We start from the raw sequence: 255 nt of genomic DNA on the forward strand, positions 1-255 counted from the left end.
GATGTCGTGAAAGGGTGAAGAGGATTTGCCACATCAACGATGGAAGGGAGGCGGCGGGGAAAGGCGCGGACGCGCGGATGTGAGGGGAGAGAGTTCTGCGTGAAGCCAAATATTCAGATGTTGGCAACACTGTTTGATAGCATGCTTGGGGCGACTTGTTAAGTAAGGTCTCTTGTCCATTGTTTCATAATTTATGGTTTCTAATAGATACTACCACTTGTGGATTTATTTTCTATTTGCATTCATCGATCGATA

Source organism: Triticum aestivum, chromosome 4B (genome assembly GCF_018294505.1).
Source record: "Triticum aestivum cultivar Chinese Spring chromosome 4B, IWGSC CS RefSeq v2.1, whole genome shotgun sequence".
Taxonomy (NCBI): domain Eukaryota; kingdom Viridiplantae; phylum Streptophyta; class Magnoliopsida; order Poales; family Poaceae; genus Triticum; species Triticum aestivum.